Source organism: Lycium barbarum, chromosome 12 (genome assembly GCF_019175385.1).
Source record: "Lycium barbarum isolate Lr01 chromosome 12, ASM1917538v2, whole genome shotgun sequence".
In the NCBI taxonomy this organism is placed as follows: Eukaryota; Viridiplantae; Streptophyta; class Magnoliopsida; order Solanales; family Solanaceae; genus Lycium; species Lycium barbarum.
The window spans coordinates 92989001-93009261 of NC_083348.1; positions in this window are offsets into that span (position 1 = coordinate 92989001).

Genomic DNA, 20261 nt, shown 5'->3' on the forward strand with positions numbered 1-20261 from the left:
AACGTTGTTTCAGGACATACATTTCACTTGAATTTTTTTTTAAATTTTGTGAGTGAAAAAAGTTATCACTTTAACAACTCTTAAAAAAGTAGCTAAAATTGCCATGGTAATGTGTACCTATATAAGTCTTCTGTATATTTTAAACCAAACGACCCTTAATTCTTTAAGGAATATAATAGAATTGGTCTAATGTTACGTACATAAAATATGAAGACAAGCAAAAGTGTAGAAGAAGTAAGAATTAAGTAATGGAAAAGGCAGAGCAGCCAACAGGGAGTATACTTTGAGGGTAAAGACACAAGTCATTTTCTATTTACCTTCCTTGCATTAGCCAATAGCCTCAAGTTGATTATAAAATTCAATCTCGTTTGCAATTCGCTGTCGTTTTAACCTCTAAAACAGGAAATACTGATGTGACCACTGGGAGCCAAATAATAAGGCCCAGAAGTTCAATACGAGGCTCGATATCGTAATCTCGCAGTAAATTCCAAAGTGTATGGGGTCTGCTTCCAGCTGTATTTTTTGGCCTTCTTTGATGGACGATGTAAACTTATTTAAGCACGATCAATGTAATATTTCTATCTTTATTATTCATGATATATCCATAATTTTCACAAATGACATTTTATGAGGTGCATTTAAATTATGTCAACGATTAGCAAATAAGTAAGCTAAATTTGTTTGCTAAAAAGAATAAAACTTCATCCATCTATTTTTAAAGCCAAAATTTAGCCTACCAAGCTGACAATATAATTTAAAAAATGATCTAAAAAGATCATTCTGTGCAAATTCAAATAGTCCAAGAAAATTGATAGTTTCTTTTCTTTTTTTGGAGCAAAAATAGATTTCCTTTCCCCTTTGTGTAATTCATAGATTACTTTATCCTTTTTAGAAAACATAGATTAATTATCTCGTTACAAAAATAAAGATTACTCTATTTACTTTAGATATTTCTAATAACCTTATCAATGTCTAGTCTCTCTAATTCTCTATTCGCTGACATATAGAGCCCATTTGGATTGGCTTATAAGCTGTTTTCAGTTTTTTTTGAGTGTTTGGCTGGCCAGTTTAAAGTCATTTTATGCTTAAAATAAGCTCAAAAAAATAATTGGACCCATTTGACTTAGCTTATCTAAAGCAGCTTATAAGCTGAAAACAACTTATAAGCCAAAAAAAATAAGTTAAACTACTCCAACTTATTTTTTTTTTAGCTTATAAGCTGTTTGCAGTTTATAGGCATAAGCCCATCCAAACAGGCTCATAGTCTCTAGAGGAGTGAAGACGCTACACGACTTTCAAACTACTAATGTGGGAGTAAGATTTCATTTATCTCTCTTTAATTATTATTTTTTTATTCATAAACAGAATCCATAACTCTCTTTTATTTTCCACGGTCTATTATCCTTTTTCTATAGTGGCGGAAAGTAAAAGAGAAAAGGACAGGATTTAGTACTTTATTCTTAATTTGTTTGTTCTGTTTATTGGTAACTAGTGAATATGTCCGCGCTTCGCGCGGTTATTAATATTATTTCTTACAAATATATACAAAATTGAATTTAAAAAATTATCGTAAATAAGTAAATTAAAGGTATATGCATTAAGCCTACATGTAATTTAAAATATTGTTTCTATCAAGCAAATGAAACCTAACAACAACAACAACAACAACAAAAAAAAAAAAAAAAAAAAAAAAAGAACTACCATGATAATAAGCATAAAACAGTAGACTTTCTGAAAAGAAAAACAAAAGGGGTTAACCAAAAAAAAAAAGGGAAGGGGGGTGGGGGCGAATAAGAATATAACACGTGTTTGCTAGCCTCGAACCCTTCTCTATTTCTAAAATAACCAAATGTTTCAATAACCTGCAATTAACCAAATGATTCAATAACCTGCCATTAACCTGAGAAGTTCATGATCCACTCGACTTGCAATTTTGTCCTCCTTATATTGCACAGTATCTGCATATTTATCATTATCATCATTCATTATATATATATATATATATATATATATATATATATATATATATATATATATATATATATATTAGTGTATTCTAATCAACAATTATTTTTTAAAAAAAAGGCAATTACACGACAACATAGTGTCGTAATATAGGCCAGAAATGAGGCCTTGAGACCTTTATGGAAGAACCGGTAGGAAAAAAAAAGCTTAAAAATAAATAAATACATGAAGAATAAATTACAAGTTTATATATACTCGTGTATAAAAGTTGAATAGGTTTAGTTAGATCAAGTCTAAAAAAATATGGACAAAAGGAATATGAATAATTCCATACCAACCGGTTAATTGGCTACAGTTAAAGAGATCATTTATTTCATTAATTGTGTGAACCTAAAATTTCAGGAGATTATTTACGAAATTGTAATTGCACTATTATTATTGCTGAAGGTGTTATATTCTTCATTTTAAGAAAGAAGAAATAATTAAACATATATTTAGAAAAAAAACTGCAAAAAAAAAAAAGGAGAAAAGAGGTAAACTAGTTTCTTGACCTAATAGAGGTGTCACATCACATTTCTAATGTCTAGCTTATATATATATATATATATATATATATGCGTGTAGATTATATGGTTGAAATTTACGTAGTATATATATACCCCGTGTATTACCAAAGAAATACATTCAAATTTTAGGTAGTTAACGACGATTGAATTAGTACTCCACTAAAGAATAAAAAGTAAAACTAAAATCAAATTTGAAATTGTATAAAACTTCATCCTGGAACTCTTATTAATTGCCATATAAATAATTATTGTTTTTTAACTTGTACACTGAGAAGATAAAAGTTTATATAAAAGAATATGGTTAACAAACCGGGTCAATATTTGAATTGAAACTCTTAATTTCGATATAAATAATAAGAAATATTATTAGTTCTACATTGAGGAGATAAAATTTAATATAAAAGAATTTGATTAACAATAAAAAGTTTTCTTAAGCAATGAAACTGGATCAATATTTGAAAAAAAAATACCGTTGGACCAAAAAAAAGGAAGGGAAAGAAAAAACACCGCATATGTAGAGATCACTATAACAAGGAGCTTTCTCAATTCCCTAACATTAACCACCGAGAGTAGATGCATTGGAATAGTTACATTCTTCTTGTTATGATTTTTCAGCCATTTTCAGTACAATCTGTAATAATTTATTACAAATTAAATTCAGTAAACATATTACAAAAATTATATCTAGATAAGAATTTGCAAATATGAACATTACCTTAAATTAAAGCATCAACAAATATTTACATGATGATAGAATTTTCATTATAACATTTATATCTGTGGACAATTTATCATCCTCACGATCATGCACGAAAAAATAAAGATAAACAAAAAAACAATCTCATACATTAATAGGAGTAATAAGGAAATAAGAAATAAAAAGCAAAAACTCAAAAGGAGCACATATATGATGTATATGTATATGAAGAGAAATCAAGCCGTATAAATATCTAAATTTAAGAAAAAGAAGATACCTTAGCATGTTGTATATTTTGGTAAAAGCAAAATGTTCAAGCCGTCACATTACAACAACAGCAATTGCGAAACTTCTGAAACAAAGAATCTCTATACAAGCAAAAAGTTCGTAAGACAAAGAAAGGAATTGGCATAACATTATCACATATCAATGCTCTCAATTCTGAGTTATTTAGATCTATAAGGATTTCTTCTTGAACAGTTATGGAAGAAGAGGGAAAGATGTAATTAAGAGTATTGATTAAGAGGTGCAATTAAGAGAATTAATAGAGTAACTTTTATTGATTTTTTAATAGTACAAAATGAGGGGGAAAATTTCAAAAAAAGGAGAAAAAAGATAAATGATATTCTAGGCCATAGAGAGGTGCCACATAGGATTGTATAGCTTTATATTATATATAGATGGTAGGGGCGTGTTTAGATTTTGATGACCACAAATCACAAAAGGCGACTGACTTTGTCATGAGCAAATGGTGTGGAGATTGTGATTTGTGGGTATTAATTAATACCATAACCAAAAAGATGGCAAATCGACGTCATTTTTTTTTAATTCCTAGTAAATGTCGTTTAAGAAAACAAAATAATTTTTATAATAGAGCTTTTACCTTTACATTCTAGTGGTATAAGTTAAAGTTTGACCATTATTTTGTTTCCTCTTTCTCTGCTAGATGGCCTAGGCCGTGCGCACGGGCCCAACACTTTAGATTATAGTGCATCTATGTATATATAGTTATTTTTTCATAGTGATTATATATATATACACTATATATTATGTTTAAAACACGATTAATATAACATTATAATTTGTGTTTCGTATCTATATTATATTAATGTTTGCTACGAATACAAAATCGGCAAATTTATTAATATTTTATAAAATAAAAAACTTATTTAAAAGGAAACTATTTTCCTCTCTTTGAGATAAAACAATAGCAATATTTAAGCATCAGTTGATACTTTCAATTTTAATTCGATTAATTTAAAGGTGTAAAATACTTGTTATTTTTTATCAAATTTTGATTTGGATAATTCTAATTCAAATTATTAAATTAATTTACATGTTTAAAACGAAACAAAGTAGAAATTGATTTTCTATTTAAATGACGAAATAATATTTTTTAATTTTTGGTAAATATTCTCGGTTTAGCTCATTTTACTTGTCATGTTGTCTTTTGCATGTTTTTTAAGAAAACGTTGATTAGAATTATAATTTGACTAATTTACCTTATTCATTAGTTGATCTCTATTTGATTTTTTTTTACGACATTAATCTCTTTTCACATTATTCTATCTTATTTTAAAATATAAATATTTTAAGTATATTTATTTTAGTGAACATAACAAATAAATGAAATAGCGGAATAGCAAATACAACAGTTTAATATTTAGATTAGATCTCAGGCTAATATAAAAAAAAAAAAAAAAAAAAAAAAACTGTATGGTTTGACTACTTAACTTTTTGAAGAAAAACAATTCCATTTGCTCCCACTAATGGATTGATACACACGTGGCAATGAATACATCATTATTGACTTAATGAGATACTTTGGAAATTAGTGTTTACTACGAATACAAAGTCTACTCTTTTTTCTTGACATTATTTTTTTTAATATGGGGTTCACTTTTTTTTTTTTTTGTATATTGCTTGATTTTGTTCATATGGGGTCCATTTTTTATATTGCTTGGTGTTGTTTAGTATGGGGCCCATCCTTTTGGACATTATTAGTTTGCACTATTTTTATGCATATAATATATTTATATATATATATATATATATATATATATATATATATATATATATATATATATATATATATATATATATATACATACTATGTTCAAAACACGATTAATATAACATTGTAGTTTGTGCTCCGTATCTAAAACTTTATTATATTAGTGTTTGCTACAAATACAAAGTCTGCACGTTTTTTTTTTTTTTTTGACATTGTTTATTTTTTTAATATGGGATTCACTTTTTTTTTTTTTTTTTTATATTGCTTGATTTTGTTAATGTTGTTATACCCCATTTCAACCGGGTTAAATTAAAGTACAACATATTGGTGATTCCTATTTATTTTGTTTTAAGGAGTCGCCACCTAATTAATTTAACGGTGAATTAGGCCACCTAAATATTAACTAAGGTAAAGTTAAAACTAAACCTCCATTAATAGTCTGTTTAACCAATGTGATTCTAGGTAAGGGCTCTATATTATCCTAAAGGGAAGGGGTTAGGCATCCTTTAGAATCCGCTAACTACGGTTGTCCGGCCAAACTTAGGTTAATTAATTCAGATTAAATATAATGCTTAACTCTTAAGAAAAATAGGTTATAAATATTATTGAGATTTTAAAGGAAAAACATAATTATGCTATTTAAACTGACTTGAAGAAATGCATAGTAATCCACTTAAAAATAAAAATTTATAAATGTTGTTAATAATAATTTTTATTATAAAAGTGAGACTGGCAAAATATAATGATTTGTATATAAATAGAAGCTTTTAAGAGAAAACCTAGCCAATATGACATTATATCAGTATAATAGCGTAAAAAATCTAGACTTGTTTTAAAAAAAGAAATAGAATGCAGAGATGATGAATTTCTCTCTTTTTACTGACCTATTTAATTATACTCGGCTAAACATAGACGTGATTGATTCAAACTTGAAGAGTTATTTATAATATGTTTGAATTTATGTTTGCATATTAATGATGTTTTGAAATTAAGATAATAAAATATAACTCCTTTAATTCAAAAATATGAATTTTATACTATCAACTATTCTAGAAGTAAATATTATAGATACTATAAATAACTTTAATATAAAAAGGAGAAAATGGAATTTATGGAATTGATTGTTAGTCTCTCTTAAACTAACTACCCATTACTAAAACTGAATCTACCAATTCATTAGGATTCACCTAAGTTAATAAAATAAGATAAGGTTAGTCGTACAAGGCAAATAACAAAATACACAATAATAAAATAAAGAAGAGAGAGAAGGAAAAAGATGAAATGGATCTGGCCCATTTTAAGGCCCAACTGCTGGAACTATGCACATGATTGGGCTTAGGCCCAGTTTGGATTGCTGCGATCCATAGCTGCTATTGGGCTTGAGCCCAGAATTTTTTTTAGCTTCTTATTTTGACTGCGGACAGGGGCTGATTTAGCGATGACTCGAGAAGATTTCGTTGGGCTTTAGCCCAACAATGAATGCAGTCTCTCGGACTCATATGCGATGATCATGCATAAAATGAAAGGAAAAGGATTAGTATCTAATCAATGGATAAAGTTAAACATGTAAAAATACAAATTCAAAACAGTATACATACACGCATATATACACAATTCAGCCATTATATACTTATGACATAGAAAACGGGGCAACACTCAAAACACAGGCAGAAATCAAACAGTGCAATATTTATCATAATTAGGCATGTACAAAGCTCGGCCAAACAGATAGCCCAGGAGTAATGGTCACGGTACCAAAAAAATAAAAATAAAAAGAAACAAAGCTTGATCCAATGGATTAGGCAAAAGTGCAATAATCAAATGACGTAGAGAGATCCATATAAAGGCAAAGAAACAGATTCGAAACTCAGGGGAGGGGCTCAAGATTGCAGGCATGGTAGGGGAAAGAAGCAGTGACATTAACGATATTCTTATCCTTTTAACAAATCATGCATACTTAATGATGGATGATATACCAAATGCATATTTGATATATAAACCTATAACATATCAAAAACATGTGAGGGCAGTATACTTTGTATACCTTGATATATCCTGTATGCATAACATCTCAATCAAATAGAAAAGATCCCATGATTTTTCAGATTCTGTTGGTCTTATTTAGACTCATTCTTGACCTTTAGCGTGATTTATGTTAATCTTCAGTGATGCTCTAACAGTTAACATCAAGTGAAATAAGTCATCAGAGAATTTATTAGTCATTTCTAAGGCAAGACATTCGTTGAATTTCTGTCCAGACTCTCAAGTAAAATTATACACAACTTGAAAAGTTTTACAACACTTTCACTATAGGGTCATGTGCTTACAAAGAAATGCATAAAACCTCTGTTACACCGAAAAGAGTAGAGGTACGATAGCACAATTGTAATTAGTGGAATTTAGCTATTCAGCTCCTTGTTCCGATTACAAACACATGCTTCCATGTCTAACTTGAACTAACTCCTTAGTAGGTATTGTTTGTGCTATTGCATAATGAATCTAAATAATGAAAGAAAACTTTGATAGTTCATGCCATCCTAACTATACTCAAATTTACGTACAAATTCAAGTGAACACTGGCCAAACAGATGACATATTATAATTCAAGATGGGCCACTCACCATTATCTGAATACTAAAACAGCAGCCCAAATAATCCCAACAGATAATTCAATGGAATATGTCAATATCACAATTTTCAGATTTCAAGAAGTAGAACATAGAGGTATGCACTCAACTGATCCATATAATACTCTTAAGGGATATTAATGAATAAAGACAGGCTAATTCATAACAGAGAATGATCATTCCAGCATCCATTAAAGCCTAGACAGCATCTAATCACATAACCCATCTCAAATCTTGATTATGTTTAAAATCCTGATTCTGTTAGCACAGTCCACATCACAACCAGAAAACTTCCCAAGGTCATATAAACCAATCAATTCTTAAAGTAAGAAATCTGGATGCTTATTCCCTATCAAAGTAAACTTGTTAAACTATATACAACATCACATAGGTTTGTTTAACTAGTCAACTTCAATTCTAAAATGATTCCCTGAATTTGACACAATTCACATATACACACCACGCTTTGAAAATTGATAGTTTCCATTTTTTGAACTTGAAATAAGCTTCTGATTCTGAATCTAGGCTTCAACTTGGCTTTGGTAAGCCAATCTTTATTTTAAGCAAATCTTTCAAGTATACTTGAGCATGTTATTACCAGTTTAATGAGTCTTTACTTTCAAAACTCATCTTAAGCAAACACAACAGCACATTTGTCAAGAAAGAGGAAGGAACAACAAATCTTTAAGCCAATTGAACCTTATGCTTAAACATACACTAACTTATAGATTCTTGGTAAACATCTGACATCCTTTTATGATAGTGGGAAAAAGCACATAAACTCTTGCTAATGATATTAATCAGTTCATAACTTAATGACTCCTACACAACTAATGATATGGACATAATTATGCAAATTGTAAGCCTTAAACATGCAAGATTAAGCCATTCAAGTATGCAAATATGATCCTTGAAGCTGACATGGGCAGATAGCATATCATCTTCAAGGATTAATCTGAATTCAACTAATCACAGGGAAACCAAATCTGTATGAAAATTTACCAAATAATATAAGACTTAACATAGAAAAAAAATGAACAGTAGCTAACTTGAGATGAACATGCACAATTTGCATTAGGTGTGACTAAGATTAGGCATATACACAACTAAACAGCCAACAAGTAGCTGAGCTTATCTAATAAATTACAAATTCAGTGCTAAAACAAACATGGTTAAATGAGCTTAATCAAGTGAGATGGAGAAAAATTAATACACACAAACGCGATTAACAGGTCATCTAATGTGAACCAACATCTGATTAATCCAATGACATACCCACTAACAATGTAAACTTGAAGCACCGGGTGAATCTAAATTTGCCTATAAAGCTAACATACTCACAGAATTAAACTAAACAGGACTGATCATGCCTAATTCAACCGGAATAACTACAAACGAAAACTACAACGAGACTAAAAATACAACTAAGCTAACAAATCAACAAAAACGGTTTAAAGCATTCAAACGATTGCTAAAATAACTTAAAAGGAGGAAATTTACCTTCTTCGGGTGCAGCGAAGTGGGTGCGAATCTTCGATCTACACTCGAACACTACCAAATAACAACCCAAATCAATAAAAATGAATGGCTTAATATTTTCGAATGAGACAATCAGAAATATTGATATTGCAAGATATCAATTTTTTAGAGAAAATCAAGGCGACTAGTAAAGAACTCTAATCTTGAGGGGATCTTAACAGCTCAAGAATTTATAATTTTTAGGGGGGATTTTCTTTGCAATTCGAAAGCCTCAGTTTCTAGGGGATTTCTGCGGATAGACGACTTTGATTTTTAGGGGGAGGTGGGTTTCTTGAACCGAAAAATCCTCCTTTCAACGACTGGTAAAACGATTATTTATAGGGGATTGTTAGGGTTTTCGTGTGAAGAAGAGAGAGAGGAGCGTGGGGACAGAGGGAAGTGGGGTGACAGACGCGTGGGGGTGGCAGAAGCGTGGGGGGGACAAGGCATGGTGGAGGACAGTGGCAACGTGGGAAGGTGGAGGAGAGAAGAGAAGGGAAGGAGAGATGAGAGGGAGACAGAGAAGCGGCGGAGGGGAAAATGAGAAGGGAACCCTCCCTTATTTTGGACGGGGATTGGGCTTCCGGGTAGGGTTAAAAAATGGGCTGGTTTGGCTAAAATATGGGCTGGTCCGAAAATGTTGGTTAATTATTTGGGCTGGGGTGAATTAAATTGGGCTGGTAAATTAGAATGATGCCAGGTGAATTAAAATGTGGACTGGTTTTGTGCATTGGTCCGAAAATAGTATGAGTTGATTGGACTACTACATTTAAATAAAAGACCTATTTAAATAACTTGTGTTAAAATATTACTTAATATAAAATATGCAATTATTAGTGTTCAGATAAAAAATGGCGTCAATAATATTTCGAAAATCCACAGTAAATAAACACTATTATTTAATTATGCAAACATAAATGCGATGCGTGTGCGTAAGCTGGCAAAAATGCCGGAATGATAAAATTGTGAATTATAATAATAATAATAATAATAAAAAAAAAAAATTAGTATTGTAATAGAATAGTGAAACGCCAGCATTAATAATTATAGTAAAATATAATATATATATTTTTTTTCTAATTTTCCAAAAATGTTAGAAGCATAACTAGGTATTTCGGAGGAGAGGCGGGATAAAATTGGGTGTCAACAAATATGGGGTCCACTTTTTTTTTCCCCGTGAATTTGGAGATAGTAGGTTCCGCTTTTTTTACTTTTTTTTTTTTAATGTTTAAAGCACAATTAATATAACATTATAGTTTGTGCTCCGTATTTAAAACTTTATTATATTAGTGTTTGCTACGAATACAAAGTCTGCACGTTTTTTCTTTTTTAACATTGTTGGTTGTTTTAATATGAAATTTACTTTTTTTTTATATTGCTTGATTTTGTTAATATAGGGTCTATTTTTTTTTTCTCCATGAGTTTGGAGATGGTAGGTTCTACTTTTTTTACCTTTTTTTTTTTTTTTTTTAATATTGGTTGGTTTGTGTTTAATATGTGGGCCGACAATTAACATTATAGTTTGTGCTCCGTATCTAAAACTTTATTATTGGTGTTTGCTACGAATACAAAGTCTGCACGTTTTTTATTTTTTTGACATTGTTTATTTTTTTAATATGGGATTCATTTTTTTTATATTGCTTGATTTTGTTAATATGAGGCCCAGTTTTTTTTTTCCCCGTGAGTTTGGAGATGGTGGGTTTCACTTTTTTTACTTTTTTTTTTAATATTCAAAACACGATTAATATAACATTGTAGTTTGTGCTCCGTATCTAAAACTTTATTATATTAGTGTTTGCTACGAATACAAAGTCTCCACGTTTTTTTTTGACATTGTTTGTTTTTTTAATATGGGATTTACTTTTTTTTATATTGCTTGATTTTGTTAATATGGGATCCACTTTGTTTTTCTCCGTGACTTTGGAGATGGTGGATTCTACTTTTTTTACCTCTTTTTTTTTTAATATTGGTTGGTTTGTGTTTAATATGTGGGCCCACAAACGGACGACGAAAAAGTGTCCTACTATGTTCAAAACACGATTAATATAACATTGTAGTTTGTGCTCCGTATCTAAAACTTTATTATATTAGTGTTTGCTATGAATACAAAGTCTGCACGTTTTTTTTTTTGACATAGTTTGTTTTTTAATATGGGATTCACATTTTTTTTATATTGCCTGATTTTGTTAATATGGGGTCCACTTTTTTTTCCCCGTGAGTTTGGAGATAGTGGGTTCCAGTTTTTTTACTTTTTTTTTAATGTTCAAAACACGATTAATATAACATTGTAGTTTGTGCTCCGTATATAAAACTTTATTATATTAGTGTTTGCTACGAATACAAAGTCTGCACGGTTTTTTTTTTGACATTGTTTGTTTTTTTAATATGGGATTCACTTTTTTTTTATATTGCTTGATTTTGTTAATATGGGGTTCACTTTTTTTTCCCCTTGAGTTTGGAGATGGTGGGTTCCACTTTTTTACTTTTTTTTTTTTTTTTTTAATATTGGTTGGTTTGTGTTTAATATGGAGACCACACTTTTTTTTTTTAATATTGGTTGGTTTGTGTTTAATATGGAGACCACACTTTTTTTTTTTAATATTGGTTAGTTTGTGTTTAATATGTGGGCCCACAATTAACATTGTAGTTTGTGCTCCGTATCTAAAACTTTATATTAGTGTTTGCTACGAATACAAAGTCTGCACGTTTTTTTTTTTGACATTGTTTATTTTTTTAATATGGGATTCACTTTTTTTTTTTTTATGTTGCTTGATTTTGTTAATATGGGGCCCACCTTTTTTTCCCCGTGAGTTTAGAGATGGCGGGTTCCACCTTTTTTTACTTTTTTTTTTAATGTTCAAAACACGATTAATATAACATTATAGTTTGTGCTCCGTATCTAAAACTTTATTATATTAGTGTTTGCTACGAATACAAAGTCTGCACATTTTTTTTTTGACATTGTTTGTTTTTTTAATATGGGATTCACTTTTTTTTATATTGCTTGATTTTATTAATATGGGGTCCACTTTTTTTTCTCCGTGAATTTGGAGATGGTGGGTTCCACTTTTTTTACTTTTTTTTTTTTAATATTGGTTGGTTTGTGTTTAATATGGGGACCATACTTTTTTTTTTTTTTTAATATTGGTTGGTTTGTATTTAATATGTGGGCTCACAATTTTTTTGGGCCCACAAACGGACGACGAAAAAATGCACCATCCGGATTAAACATAAAGTAATTAAGAGCTTTACGCGGCCTTCTTTTGAGAATAATATCTTAAAACAAAACTAGATGAAAACACAAAAGAAAATTAAATAAAAACTAACTTTCTTGTTGACTAAGATTGTTTTTCTACTTCTACCACAAAGGTCACATTCAGGATGGTGCACTTTTTCATCGTCCGTTTGTGGGCCCAAAAAAATTATGAGCCCACATATTAGAAGCATCGGATGGTGTACTTTTTCGTCGTCTGTTTGTGGGCTCAAAAAAATTGTGGGCCCACATATTAAACAAAAACCATCCAATATTAAAAAAAAAAGTGTGGTCCCCATATTAAACACAAACCAATCAATCTTAAAAAAAAAAAAAAAGTAAAAAAAGTAGAACCCACCATCTCCAAATTCACGGAGAAAAAAAAGTAGACTCCATATTAACAAAATCAAGCAATATAAAAAAAGTGAATCCCATATTAAAAAAAAAAATAATGTCAAAAAAAAAAATGCAGACTTTGTATTCGTAGCAAACATTAATATAATAAAGTTTTAGATACGGAGCACAAACTATAATGTTATATTAATCGTGTTTTGAACATTAAAAAAAAAGTAAAAAAAGGTGGAACCCGCCATCTCCAAACTCACGGGGAAAAAAAAGTGGACTCCATATTAACAAAATCAAGCAATATAAAAAAAAGTGAATTCCATATTAAAAAAACAAATAATGTCAAAAAAAAAAGTGCAGACTTTGTATTCGTAACAAACACTAATATAATAAAGTTTTATATACGGAGCACAAACTACAATGTTAATTGTGGGCCCATATATTAAACACAAACCAACAAATATTAAAAAAAAAAAAAGGTGTCGTCCCCATATTAAACACAAACCAATCAATATTAAAAAAAAAAGTAAAATAAGTGGAACCCACCATCTCCAAACTCAAGGGCAAAAAAAAAGTGGACCCCATATTAACAAAATCAAGCAATATAAAAAAAAGTGAATCTCATATTAAAAAAACAAACAATGTCAAAAAAAAAAAATCGTGCAGACTTTGTATTCGTAGCAAACACTAATATAATAAAGTTTTATATACGGAGCACAAACTACAATGTTATATTAATCGTGTTTTGAACATTAAAAAAAAAGTAAAAAAGTGGAACCCACTATCTCCAAACTCACGGGGAAAAAAAAGTAGACCCCATATTAACAAAATCAGGCAATATAAAAAAAAAGTGAATCCCATATTAAAAAACAAACAACGTAAAAAAAAAAACGTGCAGACTTTGTATTCGTAGCAAACACTAATATAATAAAGTTTTAGATACGGAGCACAAACTACAATGTTATATTAATCGTGTTTTGAACATAGTAGGACACTTTTTCGTCGTCCGTTTGTGGGCCAAAAAAAAATTATCGGCCCACATATTAAACACAAACCAACCAATATTAAAAAAAAAAAAAAAAAGGTAAAAAAAGTAGAACCCACCATCTCCAAACTCACGGAGAAAAAAAAAGTAGACCCCATATTAACAAAATCAAGCAATATAAAAAAAAAATCATATTAAAAAAACCAACAATGTTAAAAAAGAAAAAACGTGCAGACTTTGTATTCGTAGCAAACACTAATATAATAAAGTTTTAGATACGGAGCACAAACTACAATGTTATATTAATAGTGTTTTGAATATTAAAAAAAAAGCAAAAAAAGTGGAACCCACCATCTCCAAACTCACGGGGAAAAAAAACTGGGCCCCATATTAACAAAATCAAGTAATATAAAAAAAAGTGAATCCCATATTAAAAAAACAAATATTGTCAAAAAAAAACCTGCAGACTTTGTATTCGTAGCAAACACTAATAATAAAGTTTTAGATACGGAGTACAAACTATAATGTTAATTGTGGGCCCACATATTAAACACAAACCAACCAATATTAAAAAAAAAAAAAGTGTGGTCCCATATTAAACACAAACCAACCGATATTAAAAAAAAAAGTAAAAAAAGTGGAACCCGCCATCTCCAAACTCACGGGAAAAAAAAGTGGACCCCGTATTAACAAAATCAAGCAATATAAAAAAAAGTGAATCCCATATTAAAAAAATAAACAATGTCAAAAAAATAAAAAACGTGCAGACTTTGTATTCGTAGCAAACACTAATATAATAAAATTTTAGATAAAGAACACAAACGACAATGTTATATTAATTGTGTTGTGAACATTAAAAAAAAAAAGTAAAAAAGCGGAACCCACTATCTCCAAACTCAAGGGGAAAAAAAAAAGTGAACACCATATTAACAAAATCAAGCAATATAAAAAAAAAGTGAATCCCATATTAAGAAAACAAATAATGTAAAAAAAAAAACGTCTAGACTTTGTATTCGTAGCAAACACTAATATAATAAAGTTTTAGATACAGAGCACAAACTACAATGTTATATTAATCGTGTTTTGAACATAATATATAATGTATATATATATAATCACTATTCAAAGATAACTACATACACATAGATGCACTATAATCTAAAGTGTTGGACCCGTGCGCAGCACGGGCCTAGGCCATCTAGTATTGGTAAGAGTAGTCAATTAAACATAAAGTAATTAAGAGCTTTACGCGGCCTCCTTTTGAGAATAAAAACTTAAAACAAAACTTGAGAAAAGCACAAAAGAAAATTAAATAAAAACTCTCTTTCTTGTTGACTAAGCTCTCTTTCACCTTCCCACGCGTCTACCAATCTTTATACTCCAAAGAGTCTACACTGAGCACTTTGAAATCATTTGACCAAGTATCATTGATGGATTAGCTTATTAAGGTTACTGTATAACTGCTTGTCAAATTTAGTATAGGAAAACACTAGACATGCATGGTAAGAGTCAATACACGTGAACGTTGATTACCTGATTATAACCAACTTCACCTACCCAAAACCTAAAAAAAAAGTTTTGCTTTGCATAATTAATGTCATTTTCATTTTCCATGTACTAAAATTTAACCCTAAAATTAGAGAATTTATTGCTTTTAGCTCAAATTATATACTCCATTAAGAGCATACTCGTTCAGAAATAACAAATGGCAAATTTTAGATGTCTAGAATTTATGTGGTACTTCCAAACATTAGTGAGAGTATAATCAAAACTAACTAATCCGCCTAATCTAGGGTTTTGTCGGTTAAGCTGGTATTAATTTGATCTAGTACCGGTTCTTCGTATCGTACTTAATTCTCATGCAACTGTACCTTTTAGAAGACTTCGTCATCCCTCCTCCTTTTCAACAAATTGTGATAGACGACCGTCGTCAAGAATTAGTCATTAAAAAGACTAAGCATAAGAAAAGACGTTCTAGCTGGAGGATTCGGGGCCGTTGAGAATTGGGAAGTCAAAATCATGCCATCTGCTGGGAAATTGACTGACTTGGAATTTCCTAATCCTGCTTGGGAAAATTTGTTTTGCTATTACAAAGGCTTTCTCTAAGGCCTAATTGAAGAGCTTATCAATTTATTTTTTATCAGAATAAACTAACAGATTTTTGACAGCGAAACTTTTCTAGTAGAACCCATAATATTCAAGGTAAGCACCTTTGCTAATCTTCATGTCAAGTATGGGCAAAAGATCGAAGAGTTATCTCATATGCTTTTCACTTTTTGTAGCAGGTTTTTCGGGAAATTAACTCAAATTGCCTGTTCCAAGAAAATAATATACATATATATTGGCCAGCAGTTTTGAATATTTTTGGCCTAGGGCAAAATGAGGGATCCTGGGAGATATATGTTTCTTAACTACGTTAAAAGACCTGTATACATAGTATATAATTCTATTCAACTCATCTATGTGGAAAATGGTTTTAATTTATTATCAAAAAAAACTGTTCGCTTTCCTAGCAAATGAAGCGGAGTAAGATTGGCTGAGGGGTTGTTGATAATGTTAGTGGTTCAAATATTCGACCAAAATACAAAGAAACACCTACTTAATTCAATGAATATCTATCCGCTGGCTTCAGATGTCATTATCAGTAAATAATACTACTGTAGACAAGACGAAATTAAATGTGATCTCTGATTGAGGCGGATGGAGCACTATAACTTGGGTTCAAATTGAACTCCAAACTTTCGATGCGAGGTATAAATTTATATGTAAAAATTTACTAAAATTACAATAAATAGTAGATATGAACCCATAACTTTAGAAATATAATGGTTTAATGCTAAAAATTTAAGATGTTGAACCCCTAAAATTTAAATCCTACATCCGCCTCTGCTCTGATATACTAAAAATAAAGGGCATTAGGTGTACAACACGTCGAAATTTCCAACCGGTTGCAACTTGCGTGCTGAGTGATAAACGTTTCTTAACTCGTCATAATTAAGAGTTCTATGATAAAATCAGACTACTTTTCAGAAGTCTAACATGATAGTATGGTGCCTACGGGAATACTTGGTGTTTAACAAATGAACAACTTAGAGCTAGAAGAACATCAACAAATTATTATCCTAATTTAGAATTCATAATTTGTCAGCAAAAGCAAATGTCTAAAAATAGTAAAACATGCTATTTAAAGTTCCCAACCATTCATGAGTCATGACTTTTCAGTATAGTATAATACTAGGCCTTCAAGAAGCTAACTCAAGCATGGTTCTAGCCAGACAACCTCAGAATCGAAACATAAGACACTAAATTTAACTATCCGTTTGTTACAGCAGAAATTAACGAAGAAGACATTGTTGTCATTTGAGATTTTTCTTGATGTTTTTGTCAACACTCAGATATTACCATAGTAGACGAATAATTCTGAAAAAACAGAACCTTTTAAAATCAATATCGACATTAATATCAATATTGATGTCAATGTCAATGCCTGTGACATACCACTTATTTCATCAAAAAAAAATGTCAATAATGCATGTGGCTAATTCAGAGCTCTAAAACACAATTGAAGCGGTAAGCGGAAGTGGGCTGTTAATGGACTTCGGATTAATTTTAGGTTTTTTTACTTGACATAGCTATTTCTAAGACCTATTTATGAATAGTAACTACCTTTTATTTTATTTATTGTTCATAACTAAAATATTTTCTTAATTTACACATCATAACTAGTGCCCTGTATTTCACAAGTTTCTCTTTTAAATTGGTTTTCTCTCACCTCTCAAATCTATTTCTCCCTCACCCTTCTCTTTCTCTCTCTCCGTTCCCTCTCCAAACACATAAAGATTTCGATCAGTGTTGAACAAAAGCTAATTAGTCATGGTCCCAGAGAAATATAAAAGTGTTGATGAGATATTTTCGATTTTTACACCAAATGCAGATCATCGAAAAATACATCAAATCCAGATCTAAGAAAAAGCCATGGACTCCAGCATTACAGGCGGCTACGACTGGAGGTGACGACGGCGACGATGAATTTTTTCTCATTTTTACTCTTCCCATATTCATATTATTTCAAAAGATTTCCAGATCTACTTGCTTTGTTCGCTGTCGAAAATGGAGGTGACGGCGACAGTTTTTATTAGATGGAAACAACTCGGTTTTAGATATTGTTTTGGGTGTTTGTTTCCTGCTGGTTACACAACTGATTTTGTTTGGTTTGTTCCTTACTTTTCCGACACTGCCACTTCTTCTCTGCGGCGGCAGCGGTGGTTCACCGGCCATGGGATTTCTACTGTAAGGATAGTAGTGAAGGCGAAGAAAGTGCAGTGCATCAACACGCCCTCAAATTCCAACGCCCATCCACCATTAAACTGCTCTTTTGATCGAATTGCTCTATGTTTTTCGTTAATAATTGTTGAATCTCTTCTCTCATTGATAACGACGCTATTCTACCGCCCTCCGGCATGAATCCAACGCATACTCCACCTCCGATGAGAGATGTGGAGCTTCATGCTCACCAAGTGTTTGATAAAACGTTTCAGTGTATTTCAGTGTGCTGTTTCAGTATATTTCAGTATATTTCGTTTGTATTTTAATGTATTTCTAATTTATGAAACAGTTTCTAATATATTTCATTGTATTCCATTGTATATACGCATACTATAATTTTATATTTCTTAAACAATCAACCATATTTCATTGTATTCCAATGTATATTTTTCTGTATTTGGAAGTATTTCTAAAAGTTTGGAATGGAGTAATTTGGAGAGAGAAACGTGGGTTGTTATGGAACTTCAACAGTTATGCATGACACTTGGTTGATTTAATTTGACTTACCATTTAAAATGAAAGAAGAGAATCTGTTCCATAAATACAGCCTATTTTTACTCTGCCAGATTTCGTATTTCAGTGTATTTCAAAATTGCGAAATCTGCCGGATTTTGTATTTCCGTGTATTTTCCTGTATTTCAAAAACGCGAAATACAACCGAAATACAACAAAAACTAGCTACGATTTGTAAATATAGAAAAAGTAGCTATAAATTGTTAGAAGCTATTAAAAAGTAGTTGTTTATGTAAGTTTCACTTAATTTTACTGGGCCTGAATAAGTGTTTGTAAATGATTTTGACTTTAATTTGGGGTGGTCTCTAATTTTTGGCCCTTCAAATTCATGGTGTTTAAGTTTTGGCCTTCGCCTAATACCCTGAGGTGAACCCCAGCTCAGTAAAAAAAAAAAACCGCAAGGCAGAATTTGCAGCGAAATTTTGCCTGAAGGACAAAAGTTAAAGACCACCATTTTGAGGGCCAAAAATTAAAGACCACCCCAGCGAAGGGCAATCCTGCAAATTGCCTTGATTTTGACGGTTCACAACCGAAAGATAATGAAATTAGAGTCATTGACACTTTTTTAAGTACAAGTCTCTATGAATATACGTTGTACATTAATAATTGCACGATAATGTTCAATCGATTAATAACTACACGTAAATATTTAGGCAATCAATCAAGTGCATTGTAGATTCATGTTTTTATACTAATAATAATAATAACCACATAATTGTTTCGATTATTTAATGCTTCGCCGTAGGTGCTCCCCGTATTGTCAAATTTTCTTTCCTTATTAATTTAGCACCAGTATTCTATTTTAACATATTTGTGATGGTTATCTTAATTTATAATCTTTGTAACTTTATGGTTGGTCAGCTCTAATTTAAAAAGCTGTAATTTATTAACTGTATGTCGGGGTATGAATCATTTGTTCCCTTAGTAAAATTGATGCTACTATACAACTTATTGTTGCTAACACTATCATGCTTCTTGGTCAAACATTTGCTAGCAGTGTTTGATACATGAACGTGTTTCTAGTTCATCCAAGTCCATCGATGTAGAACTATCATACTTTACCCAAAGTTTACTTTTGCTATATAGTCTTGCAAGCTTATTTTTGCCCATGATTATCTATCATTAATTGTCCATTGAAATCTTGCACATGTATTTGAGTATTATGTTTTGTCAAAAACGTATAAAATATTACGTAATTCTCCCCTTACCCCACCTAAAACCAAGTATATGTGCGTATTTCCTTTTTTCTTTCTTATATAAAGTGCATTCTATTAATTAGTGTTGCCACTGAGAGTAGTAAGATGACATCGTCTATTCACTTACTAAAATTGTGTCCCCTTATTTTTATCAAGTTTTCATTGAAAACTTGATGAATATCATAGGCTAATCAAGTCACTTAGTGAAACGACGTTGTTGTGGAAAATTTTGAGGAACATGCAACTATTTCCATAA